Raw genomic sequence first — 17,979 nt, 5'->3', positions numbered from 1 at the left:
ATGAAAGTTCCTAGGAAAACAGACAAACAAGCTTGTGGCTGCTGTTTGAAGTAGAGTAATAACATTAGAAACCTTATGTCATAAATATAAAGGGAAGGGTAAATACCTTTAAAATCCTTCCTGGCCAGAGGAAAAACCCTTTCACCTGTAAAGGGTTAAGAAGCTAGGATAACCTCGCTGGCACCTGACCGCAATGACCAATGGGGAGACAAGATACTTTCAAAGCTGGAGGGGGGGAGAAACAAAGGGTCTGGGTCTCTCTGTGTGATGCTTTTGCCGGGGACAGAACAGGAATGGAGTCTTAGAACTTAGTAAGTAATCTAGCTAGATATGTGTTAGATTCTGTTTGTTTAAATGGCTGAGAAAATAAGCTGTGCTGAATGGAATGGATATTCCTGTTTGCAGTTTCCACGGTAAACATCTGATGAAGTGAGCTGTAGCTCACGAAAGCTCATGCTCAAATAAATTGGTTAGTCTCTAAGGTGCCACAAGTCCTCCTTTTCTTATTCCTGTTTTTGTGTCTTTTTGTAACTTAAGGTTTTGCCTAGAGGGATTCTCTATGTTTTGAATGTAATTACCCTGTAAGGTATTTACCATCCTGATTTTACAGAGCTGATTCTTTTTACTTTTTCTTCTATTAAAATTCTTCTTTTAAGAAACTGAATGTTTTTTCATTGTTCTTAAGATCCAAGGGTTTGGGTCTGTGTTCACCTATGCAAATTGGTGAGGATTTTTACCAAACCTTCCCCAGGAAGGGGGGTGCAAGGTTTTGGTGAGGATTGTGGGTGGAAAGATGTTTCCAAACGGGCTCTTTCCTAATCAAATAAACCCGGTTAGACGTTTGGAGGTGGCAGCGATAAAGTCCAAGGGCAAAAGGTAAAATAGTTTGTACATTGGGGAAGTTTTAACCTAAGCTGGTAAAAGTAAGGAGGTTTTCATGCAGGTCCCCACATCTGTACCCTAGAGTTCAGAGTGGGGAAGGAACCTTGACACCTTAAAACTGAGCAGCTTGTTAAATTGCCTTAAAATATTCAGACTACCTGTGAAACAAAGCTTGTGAAAGAGAAATGATAGTTTGTTTCCTTTTTAAAAAAAACTCAACTGTCTTGAAAAATGTATCAAATATAAGGAGCCATGAATTGGGATCTAGCTAAATCCAAGCCAGCTGCCTATTCCTTTTCTGATCTGGGGTGATTTATCAGATCAAATAGTGAATGTGTGAGACCAGGACACACACAAACATTTCAAAGGAAACTAATGTCAGAAGCACTTGCCATGGCTTATTTCTACCATTTAAGTTCTCATTTTATGCTTCACCATAAACTGACTCTTGGTTTCTAATATTTTTCTTTTTTCCTAAAATAATTGATAAGCAAAGTAATTAGGTGAGCTTTACGTATATGAAACTGTTCAGGAGAATGGGAGATGTGTGAAGAGAGGCAGCTGGACAACAGAGTAAATGACATCTACTCCAACATAAACTTGCACTCCAATGCACCCTCACCCTGTGAGTACAAGATGCCCTCAAATTCCACATGGTCAGTATACTCAATTCTGCCTCCACCAAGGTCATGGGATCTTTTGTCATCGGCTTTAGTGTGAGGAGGGTCAAGATTTAATGGGTATTGAGGATGCTCAGGACCTCACAGGATCCTTGAATTTTAGCCCTGACCTACACTTCTACTCATACTTCCTTCTGTTTTCCCTTTTGTCTCAGCATTCTACTGTCCTGGCTGATCCCTTCGGCGCCTTTTACTGCTCGTAGCTTCATGAATTTTTTTTCTACTGTTCCCTTTGGTTGGAGACAGGCTCCCACTTCTTGCATACCAAGCAATGGGTCTCTCTCTCCTCCTTCAGACTGGGGATATGTATTTGCAAGACTTCCAGTTTCTGCAAATAGTCTTACAAATAAAAAGCCAAACCCTGCTTGCATGAAAGTTTCCAGGAAAACAAATTTAAAAACCAAAAACTTGTGACTGCTACTGAAGTAGAGAATCTCTCTCTGCACACCCTTGTTATTCAATGCTGCTAACCCAGCTTTAAAACTGAACCTCTGAAGTTGGTTTCTTATCCGTCACTTCGAGAACTGAACGCCATAGGCATTCAGCGGAAATGTATCTTTCCCCTAGAAAAATGCAACAGGCTGATCTGAATTACAGGGCAATGGCACCAATAGCTGTCTGGCTAATTGTTCCTTATCCACTGTCAGTCCTATTTCTCTGTGATCTTAGACAGAGGCAAGGAGAGTGTGTAGAGTGATCGTGAAGGGGGATCAAGGTATATGAACTTCTAGATACCACTTTCATCTGTGGCACTGTGTGTGGGAGACAAAAGAGTTCTTTTTTTGCTTTATTAAATTTGCCTGAGCACTAGCCTTGGACAACTGCTAGGAGCTGAGGAGGAGAGAAAAGCAGAACTATTTGAGAACCAAAGCACTCTCAGGAAAGAGACAGGAAGTACTGAAAGTCCTGCATAGCCCTAGTAGCGACTCTCATATATTTTTATTATATCTATGTGGTTCTGAGATTCATTGTCCTTGAAACAGTACATTGAAATATACAAGATTCCTCCTCGCAATATTCTGATTCAGTTCTCCGTTTGTTACAGGTTTCCCTCGCTGCTTTGTGTTTCTTTCATATGCGGTATGATAGTCCTTTCTGTTTCACAAACAGTGGGCCTAATCCTTCTTTAATGGACGTAAATGGCAGACTCCCACTGCCTCTGATAGAAGCCCAAGTGGTGTTGAGTACTATTGCTGTTTGTCATCTTTGTTAGCTTTGAGACTTCTTCACAAATATTGTCCATCTTTGTCTTATCTATATTTTCACTTAAACAAATATGGCATTTGTATTTACTGTTGATGACATGTTATGCTAGACACTGCACATATATTCCTAGAAAGATTAAGGTCAGACTAGATGATCTAATGGTCCTTTCTGGCCTGAATCAATGAATCTAAAAAGGATGCAGTCCCTGCCCCGGAGAACTTACTATCTAAATAGTTGAGACAGACAAAAGGAGGACAGAGAGATGAAATGACCTGGCCAAAGTCAAACAGCAGGTCAGTGGAAGAGCTGGAATTAGAACCCAGATGTCCCATCTGGTGCACTCCCCACTAGACCACACTGTTTCCATCTGTAAATGCTGCTGCCATTTTGCCTTTCGTATTGTATCTCTCCAGATCACTCTTGTTGACTTCATTTTCTGTGATGATTACCTGTTGGATCACCTGATGATTACCTGTTCTGTTCATTCCCTCTGGGGCCCCTGGCATTGGCCACTGTCAGAAGACAGGATACTGGGCTAGGTGAACCATTGGTCTGACACAGTATGGTCGTTCTTGTGTTCTTCTGAAACGTATTATTCTTACAAACTCTTTCTAAATATTCCAAACTGTTCTAAAGTTACTGGAGTGCAGTTGCTCTTTATTCTCTGACATTGTAGCTAGCAAAGGGAGAGGTGCTTTTGATGCTGTTAGTTAGTGTTTCTAATTGCCACTCTTTGGGGACTAGTTCTGAATATTTCTTAAATCTTCACCTGTTGCACTTTAATAAGTAAGGTTTATTCTGCTGGGGATGGTTTGTTGGCTTTTCTAAATAATTAGAAGGTGGTATTGGGTATTTGCCTCCTAAAGTACAGATTTCCTTCTTGTTCTCTATCATCTCCCTCCTCCCTTCCACACACACCCATATTCCATAGAATGTGAGCATCTCTCAGGTGGGAATAACAAATTTAGCCTTGCAACACCTCTGTGAGGTAGGGAAAGGAATATTAGAGATTTTCAAAGGCACAAATGGAAATTAGGTGCCCAATTCCCATTGACTTCCAATGGGAGTTGGGTGCTTCATTGCTCTTCATGTCTCTTGAAAATCTCTCCATTCTCCCCATTTTTCATGTGAGGAATTGAAGTCCAGACATATGGGTGAGTGACTTGTTCAAGGTCATGCCAGGAGTCTGTGGTGGAGAGGAATCCGTGCCAGACCCACTCCAGAACCTTAACCATAACAGCATCTTTCCTGTAGGAAGGGAGGAATTCCTTACAGGAAACACTTGGTTGACAGCAAACTGGGAAATGCTGTTTGATCCTTCTGCTAATTATGTTATCAGTTATCTTTTACTCATAACTCATTTCAAAAGACTACATCACACATTCTCCTACTACGTTATTTGTAATACCCTATTGGATTAACAATATTTTTCCTTGTCTTTTTGTACTTTTTTTCCCTCTTGGTTTTAGCAGGAGCTGTAATTGGTAGGACTGTGTTCTTTGTAACGAACTCAACATATAGTCTTTTATCTTGACCAGATATCTCTGTATAGGCAACAGCCTGATTGATTGAAGCCAACACATAGCTCTGAACTCTGTTTCTCAATACAGCATCCTCTGAGAGAAGAGAAAACATTGTTTTTGTGGACACTACAGAAATAGTGTCTATTTGTCTCTCTTGCGTTTCTTGGCAATAGTGAAGTAGATTAAAAAACAAAACAATATGCAGTTGTCATATCCAAATTCTGCTGCTGGCTGCTAGGATGGTTGCTTAATTATATAGTGCCATAAATGTGTAAAATGCTTGCTAGACAGCTAAAAGACCAAGACACAATTTTCAAAAGCACCTAAGTTCCTAAATCACTTAAATCCAATTGACTTTCAATGGGACTTAAATCCTTAGTCACTTCTGAAAATTTTATCCAGGGTACCTGTCCTGAAGAATTAAGAGAGTTAATCTGGATTTATGACAGTGTGAGGGCAGAATTTGGTCTCCTATTTAGAATTAAGGAATCTTTTCTCATTCTCTCAAAAACCACACTGGCAGTGTAAATCAGATTGGAAACAAGAAAACCACAGTAACCAGTAATCATGGCAGTAAATCTCCCATGGCCTCAAGATCTGCTGTCTTGATCTGAAAACAAGTCATTGCTAGTGTATTTTGTTTTATAAAGCCTTTGGTTAGGGAGTGCCTAGCTCTATGTACTTGTAACTTTCATATAGATTAGCTTTATGACTACTTTGCTGAATCTAATTTTCCACAAAAAGGGTATGCTCTAACTGTGTACATCCATTATTATTATTTTATTATAGTAGCACCTGGTGGTCCCCAGCTAAAATTAGGGTTTGATTGTGCTATAGGTACATGTAGCAAGAGCCAGTCCTTGCCAAGAAGAGCTTCTGGTCTAAGTAGACAAGGCAGAACATGAATGGGAGAAAGGAAGCATTATGCAGGAGGTCAGACTAAATGATCACAATGATCCCTTCTGGATTTACAGTCTATGAATTGTCTCCCTTTTAAAGATGGAGAAATGAGACTCAGAGATTGTGACTTTCCCAAAGTCTCACACACAATCCAATTGACTTCCTAAATCCAATCCAGTGCCTTAACCATTAGACCATCCTAGTCTTTGTTATTGAATTAATCCATTAGATGTGAATAATTATAACAAATACACACAGACTTGGTAACAGCACTATGACCCTAGCATTTTACAATCTGACTGCAGAGATTCCTGACCCCAGCAGTAGCTGTTAAAAAGGAAATTGCATCTGAGATAATTTTTGCATCTTGGCTCTATTGAATTGGCTCAAAAAATTGCATCTTGGCTCTATTGAAGTCAAAAGGTGTTTTGCCAATTGAGCCTGGATTTTACCACAGAACTGTAAATATTGCATTCACACTGCACTCCCCTTTGTTTGGATGGGCCCTCAAACTCTGCTTTAGATGCTGGGGATTTCCTCTCTTTTCTGGTTTCTGATCATCCCATACCTGCTTTCCCATACTTAACATTGCTCTGCTGAGTTGTACTCTCAAAGCTGGCCCACTTCACATCGTCTGGTTACAACCAAAAAGTATTGCAGGTTACAAAAAAATGAGTCTACAAAAAAATGACAGGCCTGTACTGTCACCATTGACATGCCGAAATGTGAAGTGCTACTCACCTGCTGCATTTGCTGTTGGTTAACAGGTGGCAACACTTACGTTAGTTTTCCCAGCTAAAATAAAGATGCACCGTACAATAGGCTGGCACAGCACAAATTATTTTAAGCATTTGTGTTATCCAGTGTGTAAATATGTACACCATTCAGATTCCCTGTGCTTCAATTCCTAATAAAATTTGGAGGATGGTGGGTGGTTTCTAATCAGATGACTCTTGAAAGAGTTGAATAGATTCAAACAGAAACTCAAGGTTTCGTCCTCCAATTGCTTAGCAATGCATATAAAAGTGTACCAGAAGAAAATAAATCTAAGCCATCTGCTGCACTGAATATGTAGTTGTGTTAAATGTTTATATATAATTGGCTTTTCTTAAAACTGGAAAATATGATTATGAACACAAGGGGATTATGCATATAGTGATTTAATATTCATAGATGAGTCAAGAAGTAAAAGATGGTGACATTATAGGAGACACATACCTGGATTTATCATTTGTTTTGAAGGTTAGGCCTTTTCCTCTTCTCTCTTTCCCTCTGCAAGTAGAATATGCACTCCTCTATAAATCATGCTGCTCAATGATATTGAGTCCAATTTGAAGAGAGGACAGGTAACTTAAATAACAAATTTTATAGACAAACAAAAAAGAATTTTTGACTTATGGCCTCCCACGAGGGGGGAACAAATGGTAGCTCTCAGATTGTTCCTTGCAAAGTTTGCTTTTGCATCTTGGAAACTTCTCCTTGAGCCCTTAACTTGGTACATTAAAATTTAAGCATTTATCTTTCTTCTTGAAGATTTTTCCCATTCACTTTAAGTTTTAACCCTTGGTTTATGAACTTGGAGAGCTTCTAAAAAGCAAGCGAGACTGAGAATTTGCTCCCCTGTTAAACTTGTCTAAGTTTTCATAGCTGTAATGATGGTCTAGTGAAGACAGAGGGGTTCATTTTTATTATTATTCGCAAGTAAACTTCAGTACTGATATTCTAGAATGAGTCAATTATAAATTATATTGTGTGTGGACAATTATAATCTCACTTTCTCCCAAACATCATGAATTCAATATAAATGTAACTCTAATAACAGAAGTTTATGAATTTCTGGAGCACAGTTTTTAGTCTGAGTTAGAAAGCTCAGCTCTGAATTTGCATCCTGGATTGGATCCTGTGTTACATGAAAAGATATAGCAACATCAAATCCTTACAGGAATACACAGGTAAAATAAAAATACTGACCTGAGCTCTTATGAAAACTCATAAGCCATTGTACCAGCTTTTGTTATCAGGCTTCTGGGCTTGCTTCACGTGGAAGTCCTTTTTGTTGGACTGTTGTGGGACAACAGTGAAGAACTTAATACAAAATTGGATGGAATCACCCTTTCAAGTACTCATATGTCCTCCAGGATCCCTATCATCTAGTTAATGTTTTCTATTCTAACAGGAATTCATGGAAAATTCGTTTATAAATCTTGGATGAGTAAGTCTTAATAAAACACACCACGCAAACAATGCAATGTGGCACCTACAATAGTAAAATAAAATCTGACTCGTAACACCCACATTTATCCTTTGGAGATACTAGTTTAAAAGGAATGCTGCTTCAAAGGGTAAAGTGGAGCTATATTTACTTCTAAAGACAAATGTTGCCCTGCAATGCAATCTTAAATTAATATATTGTCATTTTTGTTAAAAAGGTAAACTGAATGTACACACCCATTACATTAAGATTCCCAAGGGCTCCAGGAGATAACCATCTACCTCCAGAATAGTGTGTAAGGATCCATGGGACTAAAGCCTGGGTCTGTGGAGCCTGGGACAGCTGACAGTCCCACATCACCACTGGAAGGACATGCAAAACTATTTCCACAGAGCACTGTGGAGATTAGGTGCCACCGGAAGTACCATCCAAAGGGTCTAGAGTGACCGCACCCTGTGGCTGTCTGATTGGTCAAGTGCACTATTTAATCCTGGAGGGTACTCCAGGAAGCTGTCTGGGCAACCAAATAGACTTCTGGACTGCTATAACTCCAGACTGCACCTTGCTTCCTGATCTCCAGTCTCTGATCCCAGCCTGAGCAACACCCTAACCCTGACCTTTGCCTCCTGATTCCAGCCTGGTACTACTTCTGGTCTCTGACCCTAGCATCACTCTGACTCTTGCTATTGATCCTAGCTCTAGCAATTGCTCCAATTCCCTGGTCACTGACTGCTGCCTCATAGATACCAGCCCAGCTCTGACTTGTAGGCTAGACCATCTACACCCTGGTCTCTTACATAGTACTTCTAATAAGACACTAATAAGATCTGTTGTATGTTGGGGCTTATTCCTCAAAAAGGGCTGTGGCTTAATTAAGCTCAAATGAGGAAATTGGAAGTCCAAGATCAATGTCTAGCATGACATAATCTGGGCTAATATATCATCTGGAATAGATTGCTTACTGCTTTGCTTCAACACGGTGCCTTTCTTATCACAGTGCTTCTTGTCAATATCTTTCTTGACACATTTGGTTTATTGCATTATGCTTTGTGTAAGATGCACATTAACTTCAACTGACACTTGATAATAGGATCATTTACTTGAAAATGGAAGATGTGGTAGACGGTTCACTGGAGAGTTCTGGGCTACAAAATATGAAATAACCTTATCTGTAAGGAGAGATTTAAAAATATTTCTTGCCTATTTTACCTCACTGCTTGTGAGTAATTTCTAATCTCTGACCTGTGAATTATGGTAGATATCACAGCTCAAACATGCCTAATTTTATATTCAGCCATAATAAACATAGATGCACTCATCATGAGTCAAATGAAGTTCATGGTTACCTCCATTTTCATAAATTCAAAGGTTTATTTTGGCTGGAAAAGCCTCTTTCAGGGTATCTGGTCCATGCCTTTTTGTCACCGCTGGATTGAATGTTGCTATTTTTAACCACACGATTAGATACTTTTCTTTTCCAACTTCGAATGTTTCTCTTAGGATTTTTTACAACCTTCTTTGGCATCATGTTTCATTGCTGTTACATTCTTGCTCCATTCAGCTGTTCTTACGGATATGAATCACTATGTGCCTTTTAATCTAACCTTTTTTTTCTCTGCACTTTAAGACCATGTATTGCTCTACGCTTGTTGACTAATGAGAAGAATCAATCCTTGTCTTCTTTATAACATCTCTTTAGGTATTCATAGACTATTACTTTGTCTCCCCATAGTGTTCTTTTCTCTAGACTGAATCTGCTCTTTCTTCAGAAGTCTTATTTTCCGATTCTGTATTTGTGTTTTAGTTTCTCTACTGAACTATTTCAATTTTTCTTTAAAAAAAATGTACTAGTCAAGAGACAATGTTATTGCAGATGAGACTTCATTCAGGCCAAATGAAGAGGAGACATAATTGCCTCATTTTGTTTGCATATGATTCACCTACTAAGGAGGAGGATCCAATTCCAAATTTCAGATCCCGATTTAGACCCAAACTTGCCCATGGTTTGGTGTGTTTGGATCTAGGGTTGTTGTTGTTTTTTGTGTTTTTTTTTTAAATTGAGATAGTGGCTATCTGCAGGTCCCAACTTTCCTAAAGCCTTGTGGTAAATTTTGGTCTAAGCCTACATTTACTCTTGATTCCAGTGAAGGTTGAACTTCAGAGTTTCAAAAGCCTCATTTGGTTGAGAGAAACGTCCAAAAATTCAGATTCACCATCCAAAATATATCTAAACCTATTTGATCTACAATCTTGAACTGACTCTTGCAAGTATCTTATCTCTTACGTTTCTGGGCATTTTCTACTTCCAGTCAGACAACTTTGAGCATGGTATTTTGGCACTTCCAGTGCAGTAGAAGGTGGTGGTACTCTATTAGGTTTCTTTCATATTCAAAGACCAATCATATGCTTTTGGTCTGCTTTTCAGTCAGTGTGAGATGGAGGGAAATAACGAAACAAAGAATAAAACTAAAGTGGTGTTGACGACTCTTGTGACCTTTAGTACTAATCTCACAATATTTGATATTTTTCTTAAAGCCCCAACTGTATGAACCAAGAAAGCATGAGAATCTTATTATATAATAAGTGAATGGTTGTGAACATGTAGGAGGGGGAGATTTTTGGTAGCCCAGAGCCCAGTAACATGCCTGGATGACTGCCAGCAGCTGGAATACCAATTGTTATGCTTATTTCTGAAAGCAGCTAAAATAAGGCCTCTTTGAAACCTTAGCACAACTAACAGAACAGGAGGGGGGGCAGAGAGTGAGTGACCACAAGGACTAAACATGACCCTGTGCCCTCCTGACTTGAGCTTTTTGCTGAAACATGTGGTTTTGCAAAATTGGAAAGTGAAATACAGCTGGTTAACTGATGGAAAATTCCCTGCCTGACAGGCTGGAAAACTCCACACTTAACTTAGCTTTTGCTCAGCAGGTGTGTGGGTGGTTTTTTTTGTTTTTGTGTTGGTTTTTTTTTTTATGAACAAGCTATGTAATTCTAACAAATTTGGTATAAAAAGAGGAAGAAATCGGATTTTGATGGGCTCTTGAATGCTTGGAAACCTCTCAAGTTTCCCTGCAGATGGAAGGCTGGCCACTGGACATCTACAGAAATCCATTTGAGACCTCCTCAGGGCCTCGGGTAAATATTAATTTGGGGTGCTCTACTAACGTTGCAGACTAAATAAAGTAGAAGCTTTGAGTGAAAGCATTTTTGTTTGCCGGCTTGCATCAACTATATATCTATTGGCCAGACAGGCTGTGTCCCCGTTGATTTATTTTCTGCAATTGCCTTGCAAAGAGTAAAGTTACCAAGAACTTTGGGTTCTGCAAAACCCTGGGTAACAGAGAAAAGATTGAAACAGTGAAGTACCCCAAAAGCTCAGAAATCAGCAGGCACATAAAAAGAACTAAAAATTAATTAAACAATTTTTACACCAACCTCATGATTTTTGAACATATGGGGTTGGCAACACGGGTAATATCTCCATTAAGATAGGAGACATGTGCTATGCTTTATAACATGCTGCGTCAGTTCTGCCTCACAAAATGGTAGCTATCCTGTAGCTGGACTTTTTAGAAACTTCAAGGTGCAGTACAAAGAAAACAGTTTTGGCAGTTTCATAGAAATATGTACCGTGCTACACGTGAATATGAAAAATAGTGTGGAGTGGGGAAAAAGTTACCTGGACGCTCTTTTTGCACTCCAAAAACATTTTAATTCAGATTTGAATTTAGGATGAAGGCTTATTTCCCCATTCTGTCGCAACTGATTTAAACAACCAATTCTAGCTTTTGCCTCCCTTACCATAGCATGTTCTTTGCTTTGATTCTTTGGTTTCATTATGTACCCATAGGTAGTGGGCATATGATCAGAATCACAGTGCGTAGCTTGAAATGTCAGTGGTGCTATGTGTTACTCATATCACAACCTCAGTAACTTTTGTGTGATGCATGACAGGTCAAAAGGGATGTAATGATACTTGTCATAATTGTGTAAAAAGCTGCTTTTAGGCTTGTTTCACTCTTCTAAACCCTCCTCTTATTTTGATTATACACAGTGTTCACTTCACTGAATAATTGACTACCCATACACTTACAGTTAATGCATTTTCTTCTGTATCCACTACTTACTTTAATTCTAGTCAATGTATCATGCATGGATGATGGTGTTAGTTCTTTTTAGTCTGTGTGTACCTTTAACATGGAGACAAAGTGGGTTGTTGTGTGTCTCACAAACTGGCTTCCTTTTCTTAGGTCTTTTGAGGTCCATCTGCTTCATTTCTCTCTCCCCCACCTTCCCTGCTGCAATGTTCAAAAGCATTTACCAGCTTGTCACATGCTTCATGTAGCAGTCAACATTGTTGATGCACTTTCCCAAATGTACTCGTCAGGGATATGTCTGAAATGTGATAGGACTGTGCAACAGAAATTGCTCCAGTAATTCTGCTTTTAAGAAAAAAACAACAACCCAGGTATGCTAAAATTATAAATCCTCAAATAACCGCTTTCTTTGGTAGTTAAATGACAGAGTTAAGTATCAAAACTTCAGTAAACCTTTCAGTATTTCTTGTTGCTCCTGAAATGTTCAAATGCTCATATATTATTTCATTCTTTTCCTTCTGATTTAGTATTTGGGATTCATATCTCAATCCCGTGTTCCATGCTTTGTATCACATGATTGGTGTATTTTTTTCTATGTGTTGAATGGCCTTCACAAATAGATACAACAAGGTTTATAACTACAGATTAAAAAACAAGTGACATGTTCTTATTAAAAAATAGAGGCATTTCAAGCACCCTGAATTTCGGGAGTGCCTGAAATCTGGATCTGAATTTTGCAAATGTCCACACTGTTTATAACAGACTGAAAGAAAGAGGTGAATCTGAATTTTGGAGGCTTGAACTCATCTTTAGTTTTGGGTAGAGCTGTAACTTTCTCCTCCTTTTGGTCTCCCCCAATGCCTGCATCATGCCAACCGTACATCGTCTTTGTGGAAGAGCTTCATAGAAAAATAGGACTGAAAGGGCCCTTGAGAAGTCAACAAGCTCCCTGCACTTAGCTCCCTGCGCTGAGGTAGGACTAAGTAAACCTAGACCACCCTGGCAGGTATTTGACTAATACATTCTTAAAGATCTCCAATAATGGGGATTCCAGTACCTCCCTTGGAAGCCTACATCAACTAGACACCTGCATCTGGCACATGACAACCGACTCTGGCTCATGAGGTTTGAACTGCAGGGCTATTTCTTTGCAGTGTAGGCTTCCAAGTTCGGGCTGGAGCCTAGACTCTAGGACCTTGCCAATTATTCCTTGGCCAATCTTCAGTGAACATGGAGAATAATAGATCACCATCCTCTTTATAACAGTCCTTAATGTATCTGAAGACTGTTATCTGGTCCCCCTTCAGTGGTCCTTTCTCAAGGCTAAACATACCCTCTTCTTAAACTTTCCTCACAAGTCATGTTTTCTAAAAAAAAATGTATCCCTTTTGTTGCTCTTCTCTGGACTCTCTCTCTCCAGTTTTTCTACAACTTTCCAAAAGTGTGGTACCAAAGATATATGGGAGATGCTGGGAAACAGTGCAGGGTTGCTTCCATTCCCTGCCTCCAAACAATTGTGGAACTAATCCATTGGTATTGCAACTCCTTCCAAACACTTCTGCACCCCGCAGAAGAGATTGGGGGGGGTCCTAAATAAATACTCTAGGCCATACTGATTTCCCAGTTGCAACCATGGACATCAGTGGTGCTGTACCGGTTTAAGTAGGGGGAGGAGCACTGGTTTAACTAGGGGTTATCACTTGGCTTTCATAGTTCATATTCTGTTAATAATATAAATAACAAAGTAATCTGAGTTGAGTTTTTTCACAGGGTGTCGGTGAAAAGAAAGCATTAAGCTGGTCCACAGTGGTCAACAGGAGACATACTGACTCTCTCTTTCCCCAGGGGAATCCATTTCCTGCCTTGCCCCAACCCCTTTGTGAGTGTTATATTGACTATATTCTATGACTGAGTATTCTTGGTTTGGTTTTATCCAGTTCATTGCATAGATAGAACCAACTTGCTTTTCAGAGATACTGAGCTTCCAAAACGCCCTGTTGAATTCCATGACAGCCTCAGTACCTTTGAAAGTCAAGCAGTGTGTCTCTTTATTTTCAGAGGAACAGCCGTGTTAGTCTGTATTCGCAAAAAGAAAAGGAGTACTTGTGGCACCTTAGAGACTAACCAATTTATTTGAGCATGAGCTTTCGTGAGCTACAGCTCACTTCATCATCTGATGAAGTGAGCTGTAGCTCACGAAAGCTCATGCTCAAATAAATTGGTTAGTCTCTAAGGTGCCACAAGTACTCCTTTTCTTTTTCTCTTTATTTTATGTGCCTAGCAGTTTCCCTGTGTCAAGAATATACTGATACCAGCTGGTAACATTAAACTGAGCTCAGAGCTCAACATAGCACAAGTAAGGTCATTTACTTTCAGTAACATGCACTTCCTTTCCCCCCCATGCTGTTCTTGCTTTTTGGAACAAACCCTTTGCCTGGAATTAAAGAAACCTAAAAAGCTTGAGCTTACTAAACCTCCAGAGTTATTTCATTCAGGATTTGATTTTCATTTTACCAAAGCCTATGAATTAAAAACAAACTAACTCTTTCCACAAATGCAGCAACACTCCAGAAACTACTTGACTCTTCTGTAACAAAGGCAAAAAGAGATAAAATAGAACTTAAATAGGAAATACATTTTTCCAATTTCCCGGGTCCTATTTGTATAACCCTTTGCTGATTTATACTTCCGGGGAGAGAGGAGCAAAGGGAGATCCAAACTAAATAAGAATATAATTTAAAAAGCCACTTAGAGTTTACTGCTCTTTCTCCCTCCCCTTTAGCCAGTATGAGTATATTAGATTTGTTTGGTTTAGGGTGTGTGTGTGTGTTCAATATCCTAAGCTTGAAGCACAGGCTAAAGGACTTGACAATAGATAGTCCTTTGCAAAAGCATCCGTCCGACAACTTTACTGCAGATGCAAAGCAGCCTAAGTACCAGCACAGCCAGCCTAGATGGGTCACCCCACTATAGAGGGGTGCTTTGTTGCCATAGGAGCTCCTAAGCTACTTTCTGGCCCATGGCTGGTGTTGGGGAAATGCCGAGTGAAAATGGAATATGTTTTGGGAGGGCTCGCAGTGCCCCACACAACTGCAGTGTCACAGGAGCTAGCAAACAGAGCTGTAAACAGGGGCTTCTCTGACTAGGGGTCCTATAAAGGTAGCCAGCCAGTTAGGCCGTGGTACAGGAGCCAGCAAACAGAGCTGTAAACAGGGGAGTTTGAGTGGGAGTTTGAAAGGGGAGTTTGTCTTGTGGTGCTTGTTTGGGGTTTGTTTTTGCTGTGGGTGCTGGTGTTTTGGTGTGGTTTGTGTTTCCCAGATTAGCAGGATTTAGGTGGGAAGGCTATGACAGACACAGAGACAGCAGTGGGAGTGACCCATGTAGTGGAAGACACAATGAAGGTGACTGGATGTGGAAGCTGCGGTATGTACGTGATTCTGGAGGAGGTATCTGGTAAGAGTTTTTTGTCTGCATGAAATGCCGTCTGATAGAGCTGATGGAGGAAAAGATCCGAGGATTGGAGATACAGGTGGAAAGTCTGGTTGAGTTTAGAAGAGGGTTTGAGCAGATTATGGAGCAAAGACATGAGGCAGCTGAAGGGAAAAGTTCAGACTTGCAGATGGAAGCAGGACTGAGGAATTCTGAGGGGAGACTGCAGAGTGAGGAAAGTGGACAGTGGAAGCAAGTGACTAAAAGAACCAGGCAGAGGAAAAGACGGGCTAGTGAAGGAGAAATAGAGCTCAAAAATAGGTTTGCCGAGTTGGAAAATGAAGAAGGGGCTAAGCAGGTGGTCACTGAAGGTGGAAGGGCAAGGAAAAAGAGCTGCTAGTCCTATAGGAAAAGGGGAAGAATCAATGGAGATGACACCAAATATGAGCCCCAGGAGGATACAGGATGGGTTGAAGAGGATTACAAGGGAAAATAGGAATAGAAAGAACTTGCACCCAGAGAGAACAGGGGATAGACTGGAGAATAGCACAGTCACTAGGAAAAGGCAGGTCTACGTGATCGGGGACTCTTGACTAGGAAGGATAGACAGGCCTGTAACCAGAGCTGATCCAGAGAATAGAAAGGTGTGCTGTCTTCCAGGTGCTAAGATATAGGATGTAGACCTGAGGTTGAAAAGGATCCTAAAGGGAGCAGGAAAGAATCCCCTAATTATCCTTCATGTGGGAACAAATGATACCGGTAGATTCTCGCTGGAATGTATCAAGGGAGACTGTGCTAGGCTGGGGAAGACTATTAAGGAAATCGAGGCTCAGGTAATCTTTAGTGGGATTCTTCCTGTTCCTAGACAAGGGCAACAAAGGTGTGACAAGATTATGACCATCAGCAGATGGCTCCGGCAGTGGTGCTATAAGGAGGGCTTTGGGATGTATGGCCACTGGGAGGCATTCATGGACAGAGGACAGTTCTCTTGGGATGGACTTCATCTGAGTAAGGAAGGAAATAGACTTGTAGGATGGAGGCTGGCACAACTGATTAAGAGAGCTTTAAACTAGGAATTTGGGGGAGATGGCTGGGAGATGTCCCCGTAATCTCCATGCCGGATTTTAGCATTGAGAGGGAAGAAAACAAACTAAGAAAGGATACATCCGTGGGTAGGACATAAGGAGGAAGGGCAGTGTGGATTCCAGTCTAATAGGTGATACTGGCTGTAGAATGTCCGTGCCTAATCGGTAAAGACTGTGAGTGAGGCCAAACAGCAAAAATTAAGATGTTTGTACACCAATGCGAGGAGCCCGGGTAACAGAATGGAGGAACTAGAGCTACTGGTGCAGGAAGTGAAAGCAGATTTTATAGGGATAACAGAGACCTGGTGGAATACTAGTCATGACTGGACTACAGGTATTGAAGGGTATGAGTGTTTTAGGAAAGACAGAAATAAAGGTAGAGGTGGTGGAGTAGCACTGTATATAAATGAGGAGGTAGAATGTAAAGAAATAAGAAGCGATGGAATGGACAAGACAGAGTCCGTCTGGGCAAAAATCACATTGGGGAAGAAAGCTACTAGAGCCTCCCCTGGAATAATGCTTGGGGTGTGCTATAGACCGCCGGGATCCAATCTGGATATGGATAGAGCCCTCTTTGATGTTTTTAATGAAGTAAATACTAATGGAAACTGCGTGATCATGGGAGACTTTAACTTCCCAGGTACAGACTGGAGGACGAGTGCTAGTAATAATAATAGGGCTCAGATTTTCCTAGATGCGATAGCTGATGGATTCCTTCGTCACGTAGTTGCTGAACCGACTAGGGGGATGCCATTTTAGATTTGGTTTTGGTGAGTAGTGAGGACCTCATAGAAGAAATGGTTGTAGGGGACAATCTTGGCTCAAGTGATAATGAGCTAATTCAGTTCAAACTGAACGGAAGGATAAACAAAAATAAATCTGTGACTAGGGTTTTTGATTTCAAAAGGGCTGACTTTCAAAAATTAAGGAAATTAGTTAGGGAAGTGGATTGGATTGAAGAACTTATGGATCTAAAGGCCGAGGAGGCCTGGGATTACTTTAAGTCAAAGCTGCAGAAGCTATCGGAAGCCTGCATCCCAAGAAAGGGGAAAAAATTCATAGGCAAGAGTTGTAGACCAAGCTGGATGAGCAAGCATCTCGGAGGTGATTAAGAAAAAGCAGAAAGCATACAGGGAGTGGAAGATGGGAAGGATCAGCAAGGAAAGTCTACCTTATTGAGGTCAGAACATGTAGGGATAAAGTGAGAAAGCCTAAAAGTCAAGTAGAGTTGGACCTGGCAAAGGGAATTAAAACCAACAGTAAAAGGTTCTGTAGCCATATAAATAAGAAGAAAACAAAGAAAGAAGAAGTGGGAAAGCTAAACACTGAGGATGGAATGGAGATCAAGGATAATCTAGGCATGGCCCAATATCTAAACAAATACTTTACCTCATTCTTTAATAAGGCTAATGAGGATCTTAGGGATAATGGTAGCATGACAAATGGGAATGAGGATATGGAGGTAGATATTACCATATCTGAGGTAGAAGCAAAACTCGAACAGCTTAATGGGACTAAATCAGGGGGCCCAGATAATCTTCATCCAAGAATATTAAAGCAATTGGCACATGAAATTGCAAGCCCATTAAAAATTCTTGCTAATGTATCTGTAAACTCAGGGGTTGTACTGTTTGATTGGAGAATTGCTAACATAGTTCCTATATTTAAGAAAGGAAAAAAAGTGATCCGGGTAACTACAGGCCTGTTAGTTTGATATCTGATGTATGCAAGGTCTTGGAAAAATTTTTGAAGGAGAAAGTAGTTAAGGACATTGAGGTCAATTTTAAATGGGACAAAATACAACATGGTTTTACAAAAGGTAGATCGTGCCAAACCAACCTGATCTCCTTATTTGAGAAAGTAACAGATTTTTTAGATAAAGGAAATGCAGTGGATCTAATTTACCTAGATTTCAGTAAGGCGTTTGATACTGTGCCACATGGGGAATTGTTAGTTAAATTG

This window comes from Lepidochelys kempii, chromosome 9 (assembly GCF_965140265.1).
Source record: "Lepidochelys kempii isolate rLepKem1 chromosome 9, rLepKem1.hap2, whole genome shotgun sequence".
In the NCBI taxonomy this organism is placed as follows: domain Eukaryota; kingdom Metazoa; phylum Chordata; order Testudines; family Cheloniidae; genus Lepidochelys; species Lepidochelys kempii.
This window is presented reverse-complemented; position numbering follows the sequence as displayed.